Source organism: Dicentrarchus labrax, unplaced genomic scaffold, assembly GCF_905237075.1.
Source record: "Dicentrarchus labrax unplaced genomic scaffold, dlabrax2021, whole genome shotgun sequence".
Lineage (NCBI taxonomy): Eukaryota > Metazoa > Chordata > Actinopteri > Moronidae > Dicentrarchus > Dicentrarchus labrax.
Genome location: NW_026136710.1, coordinates 7,181,489 through 7,196,438, shown reverse-complemented (window position 1 = coordinate 7,196,438; position 14,950 = coordinate 7,181,489). Strand labels below are relative to the sequence as shown.

The 14,950-nt window shown below is 35.5% G+C and overlaps 1 long non-coding RNA gene across 1 annotated transcript in view; it reads left to right on the top strand.

Annotated features, from left to right (window-relative positions):
- Positions 1-9,075, top strand: part of LOC127370681 (uncharacterized) — a 123,223-nt gene extending 114,148 nt beyond the window's left edge. Inside the window, exon 3 of the long non-coding RNA XR_007886268.1 lies at positions 8,955-9,075. This is a non-coding gene — a long non-coding RNA (uncharacterized LOC127370681). The remainder of the gene's footprint in view (positions 1-8,954) is intronic.
- The last annotated feature ends 5,875 nt before the right edge of the window (positions 9,076-14,950 follow it).

The following is a 14,950-nucleotide window of genomic DNA, read 5'->3' as shown; positions in this document are numbered from 1 at the left end:
TGATCTCAGAGTTATAGACTTTTGCCTCTGATCTCAGAATTCTTGAATTTTGCATTTGATCTCAGAATTTTGGCTTTGATGTCAGAATTATAGAAAAAACATTTGTTACAGTAGTTCAAGATCTTCTTGAATTTTGCCTTTGATCTCAGAGTTACAGAATTTTGGCTTTGATCTCAGAGTTATAGAATTTTGGCTTTGATCTCAGAATTACAGAATTTTGGCTTTGATCTCAGAATTCTTGAATTTTCCCTTTATCTCAGAGTTATAGAATTTTGTCTTTGATCTCAGAATTCTTGAATTTTGCCTTTGATCTCAGCATTCTTGAATTTTTCCTTTGATTTCAGAGTTATAGAATTTAACCTTTGATCTCAGCATTCTTGAATTTTGCCTTTGATCTCAGAGTTATAGACTTTTGCCTTTGATCTCAGAGTTATAGTGTTTTGGCTTTGATCTCAGAATTATAGAAAAAACATTTGTTACAGCAGTTCAAGATCTTGTTGAATTTTTCCTTTGATCTCAGAGTTATAGAACTTTGGCTTTGATCTCAGAGTTACAGAAGCTTGCCTTTGATCTCAGAGTCATAGAATTTTGGCTTTGATCTCACAGTTATAGAATTTTGGCTTTGATCTCAGAGTTATACAATTTTGGATTTGAACTCAGAGTTACAGAAGTTTGGCTTTGATATAAGAATTATAGAATTTTGGCTTTGATTTCAGAATTATAGAAAAAACATTTGTTCCAGCATTTCAAGGTCTTTTGAATTTTGGCTTTGATCTCAGAGTCATAGAATTTTGGCTTTGATCTCAGAATTAAAGCATTTTGGCTTTGATCTCAGAGTCATAGAATTCTGGCTTTGATCTCAGAATTATAGAATTCTGGCTCTAATCTCAGAGTTCCAGAACTATAACATGTAGTACGAGCAAAAGTCAGTATCTGCAGTCAGTGTGAGCAGTGTGGTTGTGGGCTTCTGCAGATAGGAGGGGGTGCAACAGGGTGGATCCCATGGAAGAAAGCTCTCTGATATAAAGGGCTCATCAGATTTCAATTCAATTTTATTTGTATCGCGCCAATTCATAACAGAAGTTATCTCAGGACACTTTTCAAATAGAGCAGGTCTAGACCGAACTCTTTAAAACATTTATAGTGGTGTACAGGTATTTTCAATTATGCATCTTATTACAAAGGGACTCAGACTGAACTTGGACAGAGTCGCTGAACTAACAGTTAATTCACCATATATGATACGTGTGTGACGGTATTTGAGGAGTGTTTTCGGCTGTTATAACTACCTGGTTTCCTTTGTGCTGCAGACATGCAAGCCTGTGTCTGCTCTCATTGAGATTGGAAATGAGATAAACTTTGTGGTCCCAAAGGTGTGAGGATGTAAAATTTGAGCCATGTGTGTCAGTCACTCTCAGATTTATAAAAAATAAACAATGCGATATGGAATTCTGAGATAAGACAGGATAAGATAAACTTTATTGATTCCACACCAGCTAAAAACATTTGTTACAGCAGTTCAAGATACACAAAATTACAATAAATAAGAAAATACACATTAAATAAGAAATGAAATAGAAAAATACAAGACATAATAGAAATAAAAATAAGAATCATATTTAGACTATATATACCTTTTATATACTTACATTGTAAAAGGAACATTGCCCAGAGATAACTGCACAGATCATTCTAAGTGTAAAAATAAATATAATTGCACATATAATACAAAATATAATACAAATCAAAACAAAAACATAAATTTAAAAAAGCCACACAATTCAGTTTATTGCAAGTGCACCACATTTATTTTTGCCCAAAATAAAGTAAAGTAGCCCACTATTCATGGGAAATTGCCGGGAAGCTTTGGTTTTGTATATCAGTCAGACACCAGCCTTCCAAAAACTAGAGACTAGGTTGGTTGTAGTGAACCAAGCTGTATTACTCAGTTAACCAGGTAACTTCTAAAATAGCATGCAATGACTTTTGTTAATAAATGATCACGTTTCCTTTTATGGCCAAAAATGATTCGTTTCAGGATTGAACTACAATTCTTTTTACATGCTATTGTTTCTAATGAAGTATTTAAAAAAAAAAAAAAAAGTTTCTGCTAGAGTTAATCTCAGAATTCTTGAATTTTGCCTTTGATCTCAGAGTTATATAATTTTGGCTTTGATCTCAGAGTTGTAGAATTCTGGCTTTAATCTCAGAGTTCTAGAAATATGACATGTAGTACGAGCAAAAGTCAGTATCTACAGTCAGTGTGAGCAGTGTGGTTGTGGGCTTCTGCAGATTGAGGGGGTGCAACAGGGTGGATCCCATGGAAGACAGCTCTCTGATATAGAGGGCTCATCAGATTAGCCCTTTATACTGGTGTACAGGTATTTTCAATTATGCATCTTATTACACAGGGACTCAGACTGAACTTGGACAGAGTCCCTGAACTAACTGTTAATTCACCGTCTATGATACGTGTGTGACGGTATTTGAGGAGTGTTTTCGGCTGTTATTACTACCTGGTTTGCTTTGTGCTGCAGACATGCAAGCCTGTGTCTGCTCTCATTGAGACTGGAAATGAGATAAACTTTGTATACTTTTATATACTGATATTGTAAAAGGAACATTGCCCAGAGATAACTGCACAGATTATTTTAAGTGTACAAATAAATATAAGTGCACATATAATACGAAATATAATACAAATCACATTGCGGAAAAATCACGTTTCCTTTTATGGCCAAAAATGATTCGTTTCAGGATTTAACTACAAAATTGCTTTACATGCTATTGTTTCTAATAAAGTATTTTAAAAAATAGCCTTCACTGATAAAAAATATTGAGTTTGATCTACTTAAAAAAGGTAAGGCAACTTTTTGCATCACATTATTATGTCGATAAAGCAAGGCTAGTCTTTGTATAGGCTACTTAATTTCTTGTGTGTAAGAAATGAGTTTTGCAAGTAAAGTCAATATTAATTTATCAAGTAAAGTCAACTTAGTTTAAGTAGAAGTCTATTTAATTAAGCTAAGTTGACTTTACTTTCTAAATGAAGTAGACTTTACTTCCAAAACTCATTTCTTACATTGAAGAAATTAAGTAGCCTATACTAAGACTAGCCTTGCATTATCTACATAATAATCTGATGCAAAAAGTTGCCTTACCTTTTTTAAGTAGATCAGGCACAATATTTTGTATCATGCTTGGTCTACTTAAAAAGTTAAGTATGTGTCATCTATGTGTTGGAAATTACAATCCTCTTATGGGGCGGCTGTGGCTCGTGTCGTTGAGTGTCATGTCGAAGTATCCCTGAGCAAGATACTGAACCCCAAATTGCTCCCGATGCCGTGCATCGGTGTGTGAGTGTGTATGAATGTTAGTTTCTGTTCGATGGGCTTTGCCATCACTGAGTGAATGTGTGTGAAAGGGTGAATGTGGCACGTAGTGTAAAAGCGCTTTCAGTGGTCAGAAGACTAGAAAGGCGCTATACAAGTACAGGTCCATTTACCACTTACCATCTTATCACATGTCAAGATATGCTGCCGTGGAGCCAAGTGTTGACCCTACTGATAAATAGACAGGAGCTGCAACGATTAGTTGATTAATCAATTAGTTGTCAACAATTTTGATAATTTTCTTTGAGTCATTTTTTTTAAGAAGAAAAATCCCAGATTCTCTGATGTGAAAGTTTTAAATTGTGGACTGCTGATCAGGACAAAACAAGACATATTAGGTTGCGTCTTGGGATTAGGGAAACAGTGATTGATTTTTCACCATTTTCTTACATTGTATGGACCAAACTACAAATCGATTTATCACACTGTATACTATGAACAACACCCACATGAGTCAAACAATCTCAGGTATAATTATGCATCTTAACCCAAAACAAGACTTGGAAGTTGTTTAGCTCCAATAAACAAATTTATCTGACAATAAAATATGAACTCCATTCCACAGAGTCATGAACAGTGAAGGGATAATTGCCGTCAGCACAAGACATGCTATCAGAACCCCACTGACAGCCTTTCTTAGAGGTCAGAACATCATAACAAAATGAAATCCTAGCTGTCAAAACAGCTACATTCAAATTCACAGCTACATTCAGATACATTGATAAGGCAAAAAAACAAACCAAAATCCAGCAGCTCTCAAAATTTAAAAATGTAGTAAATAAATTTCTCGTTCTGCATGGTTTCTCTGCCTCTTGTGGCAGTACATGAAAAGCTGCTTGAAAAATAAAGTTCAGGTTACTTTAAATGCTTTACTTGAGCTGGCGCTGAATTATTTGTGCAATTTAAAGTGCAGAGAACAGATAGAATTCACAATAGATAACAAAATAAAGCATGCGCCAGCATCATCAAATTCAATCAAATTAAATATTTTCCAGCATCATAGAATAAAAAAAACGAGTAGTGTAACCTGAGAGAGTGCATTGGGGGAACCTCAGAATGTGCAGTGTAAAACTAACTGTAAAACTTGATAAGAGTGAGCTCACTCAAATCCTACACCTTCAACACCATCTGTATGGCTTTTAAGCATGCAAACAGACCTTGAGATCATGGACTTTGAAGGAAAATCTTTTGTTAGTTAGTTACTTAGTTCCAAGGCATGGATAAGGCCCATCAGATATAGGTGCAAGCATGTGCCACATCTGGGATACCAAAAAGGACTTCTGCTCCCTCAATGGCTATTCCAGCTTGCTTGGGGAGACCATCCCTGGCTTTGCTGACCACAAAGATGCCGAGGACAAATGTAGTAATGGCTTCTTGGACAGCTGCAGCATCGTCGTCATCGAAAACCTGTGAAATACACCAGAGAGAATAAAACTTATTTATTGTACAGTATAGTAATGTGAAGGATGCATAACTCTTTGTTCCCTCTCCAAACAGAAGATCAGATTGTTGTGGTAGTTTTGAGTAGTATTGTACCTTAGCAAGGGTGTCTACAGGTATCACAGAGTTCAATTAAATGCCATTTAAGGCCATTTTAAGTCAATTTAAGACCTGTTGTTGGAGAAATCATCTTTCGCTCATTCAATAAAGCAATGCAGCTTTATATAAAAAGTATCATATATTTGGTTCTGTTAACTACATAATTCTATAAATGGTTATACATCAGTCATTACTTTCTTGTTCTTTCACTACAGCCTTTTTAATAATCATATAGCAAAGCAAAATCATATTCCAATAGATTCCAATCTTCAAAATTCCATAATCAAATCCAATTGTTATCAGCAGTTATCAGCAAACCCCAGGATATTCTTGTACATAGAGTACAAGTAGTCTCTAGATATCTGTGATGATTTTCCATGTTTCACTGCAGCAGTTTTAATAATTAGACGCTAAAATATTTATGAAGACCACAATGGAAATAAGTCCTGGACTTAGTGTTTTTTATCCTCGATGGAACTTTGTGTCCTTCATGTGTAAGGCATTTTAATACAATTAAATGAATCAAATCAAATCCCAATAATTTCTACATAGGCACATTATTAAAAATCTACTAAAAAATCTTGTCAAATTATCATCAGCAAACAGCTATTTTTGCACAAACTTGTCTCATATTCACAGGGCTTTGAATCAGGGTTATATTTTCTTTACCTGGTAGTCCTTGATTAACTTTCCAGTGTTTTCACCAATGTAGAGAGTGAGGCCTCTGATCACAACTTCTCTTCGGGACTCAATGTTGCTGTCCTACAAAAATATGAAATGAAAATTTTGAGAATAAATAATTATACTTTATGTTTATTATTGAAGTTGTACTGGGTGGCTGGGTGGTGCTGGTGTAATGGAGTGCAATATATTGAAAAGTGTTCATATTTTATAAAGTTTTTCTTTAATTTTGGCATGTGCCTGGGAATTAACAAGTGCCCCCAAAACACTCTTGAATCTTAAAAACAGGAAGATGTGCGACTTTCAAAATTGCAAAAGTAAACTAATAAAGCATTTTTAGCAAATGTTTTTTAAACATTAATTTAATAGCAAACTCTCTCCAGCTAGTAACACACACATGTTTCAAATACATTTACAATAAAGTTCTAATAAATCATGCTGTTCTAGATATGGATGAATTACACACATAAAATATATATAACCAACTTTTTGTCAAGCCCATGAGTGAACAGTGAATCTAATTTTTGCCCCACATTCGATACTACAATTAAGCAAGTGTTTGTATATACAAACCTTCATCTGTAGTTGTAGAGTCACCTGGTAAGGATACCTTCATCCAGTGTAGTTGTCTTTATTTCTGGCGATCCCGTTAGCGCTTCGAACCAAGCCTTAAACATAGCAGGAGTGTGGTTTTTCCTTATAGCCACATACTAATGTTAACTTCAAATTACACTAGAATCAACTATTTTCTATTTTTTGACGCTTGACGCGAGCAGCACGCGTCAATATACACAGACCGACTCGAGCGGGCGGAAGCCAGACACAGAAAAAGCAAAGAGAATCCAGTGAATTTTCGAAATAAAATACCCCATGCAAACTGCCGGTCTTTAAAACTGACAAAAGCGAAACTTATTAAATACGTACCATATTTACACATGTAGAAGCATGTTTAGAAGAACATACACCGGGAAAATGGCCAAATCTGAGCAAGTAAAGAAAGTCTGGCGGGCTAAATTTAAGCTAAATTTAAGGAGGAGATTCCTTCAGTGTTTAATTCAATGCCATGTCTGAATTTAACAGAGTCCTATAACGACTTTAGTCCCTCTGAAATTGATAATCTTGTCATTAGTGCTGCAGGCTCACTACGATCAACATTAGACTCTATCGCTCCTATAAAAAGGAAATTATTAAAACATAGGAGACTAGCACCGTGGTACAACCAACAAACCCGCCAGTTAAAACAAATAGCTAGGAAATCTGAAAGGAAATGGCGCTCTTCCAAATTATCAGAATATCGCTCAATTTGGCAAGATAATCTTAAAACTTATAGAAATGCCCTCCGTAATGCCAGAGGAGCCTATTACTCAGCATTAATAGAAGAAAATAAGAATAACCCTAGGTTCCTCTTCAGCACTGTAGCCAGGCTGACAGAGAGTCACAACTCTATTGAGCCACATATCCCCATAAACTTAAGTAGCAATGACTTCATGAGCTTCTTCTATAATAAAATGATTACTATTAGAGAGAAAATTAATCACCAACTGCCATCAACAGTTATCAGTGGCTCTCCAAGTTCAGGGACTTTTGCTAATGTAAAGTTAGATATATATTTAGACTGTTTTTCTGTTATCGATCTTCATCAGTTAACTTCAATCAATTCTTCATCGAAGCCACCAACATGTCTATTAGACCCGATCCCAACTAGGCTGCTTAATTGGCACTTCTTTACTGGATATGATTAATCTTTCTTTATTATCAGGATATGTATCACAGTCCTTTAAAGTAGCTGTAATTAAACCCCTTCTTAAAAAGCCCACTCTTGACCCAGGGGTTTTAGCCAACTATAGACCGATTTCTAGCCTCCCCTTCCTCTCTAAGATTCTGGAGAAAGTAGTCGCCAAAGAGTTGTGTGACTTTCTACATAACAATAGTTTATTTGAGGATTTTCAGTCAGGATTTAGAGTTCATCACAGCACAGAGACAGCTCTGGTTAAAGTTAATAATGACCTTCTGATTGCTTCTGACAATGGACTTGTATCTGTACTTGTATTATTAGATCTTAGTGCTGCATTTGACACCATTGACCATGATATTCTTTTACAGAGACTTGAGCATCAAATTGGCATTAAAGGAACCGCACTAAGCTGGTTTAAGTCATATTTATCAGATCGCTCGCAGTTTGTACATGTTAACGATGAATCTTCAATAAATACTAGAGTTAGTCATGGAGTTCCACAAGGTTCTGTACTTGGACCAATACTATTTACTTTATATATGCTCCCTTTAGGCAACATTATTAGGAATCATTCACTGTTATGCAGATGATACGCAGTTATATCTATCAATCAAGCCCGATGAAATTAATCAATTATCTAAATTACAAACATGTCCTAAGGACATAAAATCCTGGATGACCTGCAATTTTCTGATGTTAAACTCAGAAAAAAATGAAATTCTTGTTCTTGGCCCCAAAAACCTTAGAGACTCACTCTCTAAAGATATAGTTACTCTAGATGGCATTAACTTGGCCTCTAGCACCACTGTCAGGAATCTTGGAGTTATCTTTGATCAGGATTTGTCATTTAACTCCCACATAAAGCAAACCTCTAGGACTGCCTTCTTTATTACAAAAATTAGACACATACTATCACAGACAGATGCAGAAAAACTAATCCATGCATTTGTTACTTCAAGGCTGGATTACTGCAACTCTTTATTATCAGGTTGCCCCAATAAGTCCATTAAAACGCTCCAATTAATTCAGAACGCTGCAGCACGAGTACTGACAGGAACTAGAAAAAGATATCACATCTCTCCTGTAGTAGCTTCTCTGCATTGGCTCCCTGTAAAATGTTGAATAGAATTTAAAATCCTCCTCCTCACCTATAAAGCTCTTCATGGTCAGGCCGCTTCATATCTTAAAGAGCTCATAGTACCCTATTACCCCACTAGAACACTACGTTCTCTGAATGCTAGGCTACTTGTGGTTCCTATAGTCTCTAAAAGTAGAACAGGAGCCAGAGCCTTCAGTTACCAAGCTCCTCTCCTGTGGAACCAGCTTCCAGTTGTGGTTCGGGAGGCAGACACCCTCACCATATTTAAGAGTAGGCTTAAGACATTCCTCTTTGATAAAGCTTATAGTTAGGGCTGGATCAGGTGAGACCTGAACCATCCCTTAGTTATGCTGCTCTATATGCTCTATAGGCCTAGACTATCAGGGGATTTCCCATGGTGCACTGAGCTCCTCCCTTCCTCTCTCTTTCTGCACTCATTCATGTTCCATTAATGCATGTTACTGACTTCACTTCTTCCCCGGAGTTCATGTGCTTTCTCGTCTCGCAGGTTCTTATCGATCCTGGTGGAGCCTCCTGCCATGGTCCTGCTAGATTGCCATTGCCAATACTGTTGTTGCTGTGCACCTGTCTGTCTGTCTGTCTGTCTGTCTCTCTGTGTCTCTCTCTCTCTCTCTCACCCCAACTGGTCGAGACAGATGACCATCCACCTAGAGCTGAAAGGATCTGTCCTAGGTTTCTGCCTTTCAACAGGCAGTTTTTCCTTGCCCTTGTCGCCAAGTGCTTGCTCATGGTGGTACTGTTGGGTCTCTGTAATTAATGTTTTAAAGAGTTTGGTCTAGATCTGCTCTATTTGAAAAGTGTCCTGAGATAACTTCTGTTATGAATTGGTGCTATACAAATAAAATTGAATTGAATTGAAATTGAATTAAACGCTCGCTTCTGAAACGCTCCTGGTAGGTTTTGAAGTCGCGTGCAGGACGGACCAAATACGCGACGGTCACGCAACGGGCGGCGGAGGGGCCCGGTGGATTTTTGGTGCAAGTTAACGTCACACACGAGGCCTCGAGTAAAGCCACTTGCTAAAGTTCATCTTCAAATTAAACGAAAAGACTCCACAAAGTTATGAAAACTAGAAACTAGCGTCCCAACAGGCTGACACAGAAAAACCACATACAACATTCTGAAAACTGAAAAGACGGTAATATCTAATCTAACCAGCTACTTAGCAAAATGTATTCTTACTTTAAAGTTCAGTCGACTCAACCATAAGCTCGACCTCTGGAAATGTGGCACTCTGCGGTTTTCATGCAGGAGGTACCCAGAATGCAAGTGTCAGTTGGCGGGATTACGGAACAACGTAAATGAAACAAGTTTATTGTCTTTGAGTGTTTGTACTTGAGAAGATCGACTGGGATAACTAAATAACGATTGTAAATGAAAAAACACACAATATATTGTATTTTGAACAAATGCATAATCATTTCAAATGATACATTTTCATGTAAAGATACAAACAGATTAATTTCACAGATTTCATTAATGTTATATTTACAAATGCTCAGAATCACTTTTTTCAGTGCAGAGTTATAGAATTTTGGTTTTGAGCTCAGAGTTATAGACTTTTGGCTTTGGTCTCAGCATTCTTGAAATTTACCTTCGATATCAGAGTTATAGACTTTTGCCTTTGATCTCAGAATAATAGAAAAAACATTTGTTACAGCAGTTCAAGATCTTCTTGAATTTTACCTTTGATCTCAGAGTTATAGAATTTTGGCTTGCTTTGATCTCAGAGTTATAGAATTTTTGCTTTGATCTCAGAATTACAGAATTTTGGCTTTGATCTCAGACTTATAGAATTTTGCCTTTGATCTCAGAATTCTTGAATTTTGCATTTGATCTCAGAGTTATAGAATTTTGCCTTTGATCTCAGAGTCATAGAATTTTGCCTTTGATCTCAGAGTTATAGAATTTTGGCTTTTATCTCAGAATTGTTGAATTTCTCCTTTGATCTCAGAGTTATAGAAGTTTGGCTTTGTACTCAGAATTATAGAATTTTGGCTTTGATCTCAGAATTATAGAAAAAACATTTGTTACTGCAGTTCAAGATCTTCTTGAATTTTCCCTTCATCTCAGAGTTATAGAATTTTGCCTTTGATCTCAGAGTCATAGAATGTGGGCTTTTATCTCAGAGTTATAGAATTTCGGCTTTGATCTCAGAATTCTTGAATTTTGCCTTTGATCTCAGAGTTATGGAATCTTGCCTTTGATCTCAGAGTTATGGAATTTTGCCTTTGATCTCAGAGTTATTCTTGAATTTTCCCTATATCTCAGAGTCATAGAATTATGGCTTGCTTTGATCTCAGAGTTATAGAATTTTGGCTTTGATCTCAGACTTACAGAATTTTACCTTTGATCTCAGAATTATAGAATTTTGCCTTTGATCTCAGAATTATAGAATTTTGCCTTTGATCTCAGAGTCATAGAATTTTTGCTTTTACCTCAGAATTGTTGAATTTTGCCTTTGATCTCAGAATTATAGAATTTTGGCATTGATCTCAGAATTCTTGAATTTTTGCTTTAATCTCAGACTTACAGAATTTTACCTTTGATCTCAGAATCATAGAATTTTTGCTTTTATCACAGAATCATAGAATTTTGGCCTTGATCTCAGAATCATAGAAAAAACATTTGTTACAGCAGTTCAAGATCTTGTTGAATTTTGCCTTTGATCTCAGAGTCATAGAATTTTGGCTTTGATCTCACAGTTATAGAGTTTTGGCTTTTATCTCAGCATTCTCTAATTTTTCCTTTGATCTCAGAGTAATAGAATTTTGCCTTTGATCTCAGAATTCTTGAATTTTGCCTTTGATCTCAGAATTACAGAATCTTGGCTTTGATCTCAGAGTTATAGAATTTTGCCTTTGATCTCAGAATTATTGCATTTTCCCTTTATCTCATAATTACAGAATTTTGGGTTTGATCTCAGAGTTATAGAGTCTTGCCTTTGATCTCAGAATTATAGAATTTTGGCTTTGATTTCAGAGTTATAGAATTTTGGCTTTGATCTCAGAGTCATAGAATTTTTGCTTTGATCTCAGAGTCATAGAATTTTGGCTTTGATGTCAAAGGCAAAATTATAGAATTTTTCCTTTGATCTCAGAGTTATAACATTTTGGCTTTGATCTCAGAGTTACAGAAGTTTGGCTTTGATCTCAGAATTCTTGAATTTTGCCTTTGATCTCAGCATTCTTGACTTTTCCCTATATGTGACGCGTTCCATCAAAATGAGTCTGATGTCACAGCGGCCCGTTTGTGTAGAAACACGTTTTTACAAGAAAATACAATTTTGGGCTATTTTCAGTTTTTACATGTTCCTTATTAAATAAAGTCTCAGCTTTCATACCATGTCAAAATTAATGTAAAATACAATGGATAAATATAGCTAGCATAAATAAAACGAAACAGGTGTCAGAGTTCAAAACACCGGCTAGCGTGTTTGTGTCATCTACGTCATCTGTCAACTGTCAGTATAGATTGACACGGACACAGAGACAGATTGACAGCCTAGACAAAATTAATTTTCGCGACGACGAAATTGCTCGACTTTTAAATTCAATTCCTGTAAGACATGCTATGACAACTGGATCGACCTTATTAGGGACTTTTTCACCGCATCGGCAGCTGAGAGTGAGAGTGACAGCGGCGGCTCGACCTCCGGTATTTTGTGCTACCGACAACGGCCGGCTCCGATCGTGATGGCAAAGAAAGTGAGTGTGACGGAGGCCAGGAGAAAGATATTCCACTCGTGGCTGACCCGATGGTAGCATACAATGTCTGTGATTATAATTATGTAAAGCAGTAAAGCAGTCAAGTTTATTTATTTGAATATAAACTGTCTAAAAATGTCTTTCAATTCATTTGGAATATGGCGGAATGTTGAATGCTGTCTTTAGAGCGCTTTTTCTCAAAAACAAGGTTTGGTGACAGTCAACCTTTGGAAGGGCGTGTCTCATACAATTTTTGGAGTAGAAAAATAATTTTGGTATCACCATGAACCTGAGACTTTCCTCTTTACAGCCATGAAGAAAACTCAAAATGTGTTTCTGGGTCAAAGTGACTCAAAATGATGGAGTCATAGAATTCTGGCTTTGATCTCAGAGTTACAGAAGTTTGGCTTTGATCTCAGAATTCTTGAATTTTGCCTTTGATTTCAGAGTTATAGAATTTGGGTTTTTATCTCAGAATTCTTGAATTTTGCCTTTGATCTCAGAGTTATAGAATTTTGCCTTTGATCTCAGAATTATAGAAAAAAACATTTGTTACAGCAGTTCAAGATCTTCTTGAATTTTGCCTTTGATCTCAGAGTTATAGAATTTTGCCTTTGATCTCAGAATTATAGAAAAAAACATTTGTTACAGCAGTTCAAGATCTTCTTGAATTTTGCCTTTGATCTCAGAATTATAGAATTTTGCGTTTGATCTCAGAATAATAGAATTTTGGCTTTGATCTCAGAATTCTTGAATTTTGCCTTTGATCTCAGAGTTATAGAATTTTGGCTTTGATCTCAATGTCATAGAAAGAAAAATTTGTTACAGCAGTTCAAGATCTTGTTGAATTTTGCCTTTGATTTCAGAGTCATAGAATTTGGGCTTTGATCTCAGAATTCTTGAATTTTGGCTTTGATCTCAGAGTTATAGAATTTTGGCTTTGACCTCAGAGTTATAGAATTTTGCCTTTGATCTCAGAATTATGGAAAAACATTTGTTACTGCAATTCAAGATCTTGTTGAAATTTGCCTTTGATCTCAGAGTCATAGAATTTTGGCTTTGATCGCAGACTTATTGAATTTTGGCTTTGATCTCAGAATTATAGAATTTTGCCTTTGATGTCAGAATTATAGAAAAAACATTTGTTACTGCAGTTCAAGATCTTGTTGAATTTTGCCTTTGATCTCAGAGTCATAGAAATTTGGCTTTGATCTCAGAATTCTTTAATTTTCCCTTTATCTCAGAGTTATTGAATTTTGGCTTTGAGCTCAGAGTTAAACAATTTTGGCTTTGATCTCAGAGTTGCAGAAGTTTGGCTTTGATCTCAGAAACATAGAATTTTGGCTTTGAACTTAGAATCATAGAAAAAACATTTGTTACAGCAGTTCAAGATCATGTTGAAGTTTGGCTTTGATCTCAGAATTATAGAAGTTTGGCTTTGATCTCAGAATTCTTGAATTTTGCCTTTGATCTCAGAGTTATAGAATTTTGGCTTTGACCTCAGAGTTATAGAATTTTGCCTTTGATCTAAGAATAATAGAAAAAACATTTGTTACTGCATTTCAAGATCTTGTTGAAATTTGCCTTTGATCTCAGAGTCATAGAATTTTGGCTTTGATGTCAGAATTATAGAAAAAACATTTGTTACAACAGTTCAAGATCTTGTTGAAATTTGCCTTTGATCTCAGAGTCATAGAATTTTGGCTTTGATGGCAGAGTTATAGAAGTTTGCCTTTGATGTCAGAATTATAGAAAAAACATTTGTTACAACAGTTCAAGATCTTGTTGAATTTTGGCTTTGAGCTCAGAGTTGAACAATTTTGGCTTTGATCTCAGAGTTGCAGAAGTTTGGCTTTGATCTCAGAAACATAGAATTTTGGCTTTGAACTTAGAATCATAGAAAAAACATTTGTTAGAGCACTTCAAGATCTTGTTGAAGTTTGGCTTTGATCTCAGAGTTATAGAATTTAACCTTTGATCTCAGCATTCTTGAATTTTTGCTTTGATCTCAGAGTTATAGAGTTTTAGCTTTGATCTCAGAGTTACAGAAGTTTGGCTTTGATCTCAGAATTATAGAATTTTGGCTTGCTTTCATCTGAGAGTTATAGAATTTTGGCTTTGATCTCAGAGTCATAGAATTTTGCCTTTGATCTCAGAGTTATAGAATTTTGGCTTTTATTTCAGAATTGTTGAATTTCTCCTTTGATCTCAGAGTTATAGAATTTTGGCTTTGATTTCAGAGTTATAGAGGTTTGACTTTGATCTCAGACTTATAGAATTTTTCCTTTCATCTCAGAATTACAGAATTTTTGCCTTTGATCTCAGAGTCATAGAATCTTGACTTTGATCTCAGAATTAAAGAATTTTGCTTTGATCTCAGAATCATAGAATTTCGGCTTTTATCTCAGAATCACAGAAAAAACATTTGTTACAGCAGTTCAAGATCTTTTAGAATTTTGCCTTTGAACTCAATAGAATTTTGGCTTTGATCTCAGAGTTATAGAATTTAACCTTTGATCTCAGCATTCTTGAATTTTGGCTTTGATCTCAGAGTTACAGAAGTTTGGCTTTGATCTCAGAATCATAGAAAAAACATTTGTTACAGCAGTTCAAGATCTTATTGAATTTTTGCTTTGATCTCAAAGTTATAGAATTTTGACTTTGATCTCAGAATTCTTTAATTTTCCCTTTATATCAGAGTAATTGAATTTTGGCTTTGATCTCAGTGTATATAATTTTGCCTTTGATCTCAGAGTCATAGAATTTTGCCTTTGAT